Below are 1,153 nucleotides of genomic sequence, written 5' to 3' on the forward strand. Positions count from 1 at the left end.
AAATGTGACGTCAACGCGCCGTCCTGCGCCACACACGTGTGACGTTGGCGCGGAGATGACGTCACGACTAACATAAACAGGAAGGAGAAGGTGCGGAGCGGTAATGGCTGCCGCATTTGACGCTCGGAGCGCCGACTCTTTCTGAGAATGAATGAAAACAAAAGGTAATGGAGGGAAATCAATTCAATGTGATACGTGCAATTAACAGCCACGTTTTAGAATCAGTTAGCAAATGGTATGTTTGCTTTCATTTTACAGCCAATTTTGGGCTCAATCCAAAATACATGAAGCGCAGGTGACCCACACATGAATTATGTTTGGTAACACTTTTTAAAATAATGTACATGCGGTTAACATTTGTTTTATCTACATGTATGCATTATTTTTGTTCTCCTTTGTTCACAGTTATCTCTAGCAAAGAGTTACACTACGGTATCGGAACATTATTATGTTTGGTGGAATTAGAGGTTTGGAGGTCATATATGCATGAACTAACTACCCACTTTCTCTGTGTATTATTATTTTTATAATTTGTACTTTTTGCTTTGGTTGACTGAACTAAGGGTCTAGCCCTGAGGACGAACCCAGTCCGAAATGCATTGGCCACAATAGACTCATCTATAAATACTGCTTCACCCAATACATTTTGTTTTTTTATTGACAATGGGCCTCATTATAACCTTGCCAGTCCGGAAACAACGGTGCCGGTAAGCATACTGGCACCGTTGTTTCCTGTCCGCCAAAGTACAAGTCTGGTGTGCTTCATGGTCACCCCTCCCATAGAGTCCTATAGGACTCTATGGGAATGGAGAACAACATCTTACCGGCGCCTGAATTCCCGGCTGCCGGGGTTGGAATCCCCCAGTGTTACCGGCAAGTCAGGCGTCAGTAAATATTTAGGGGTCTGGCGGCTACCGGCTGGTTACCGCCAGACCTGTTCTGAGACCCAATGTCTGATATGGTCATAAAAGGAAATCTGAATTTTAATGACTGAAAATATTGTTTTTATGAAAATCGTACTAAACACACATCTCTAATCGACAGAGCAAGAGAACATGGTTTTTCCAAGGGCAACTTTGGGATTTGTTTTTGTGATTTACATTATAGTACCTAGAGCTTGACCATTGTGTTCCGATTACTATTGAGGAATGAG

Source organism: Ambystoma mexicanum, chromosome 4p (genome assembly GCF_040938575.1).
Source record: "Ambystoma mexicanum isolate Mex_15411 chromosome 4p, UKY_AmexF1_1, whole genome shotgun sequence".
Taxonomy (NCBI): Eukaryota; Metazoa; Chordata; class Amphibia; order Caudata; family Ambystomatidae; genus Ambystoma; species Ambystoma mexicanum.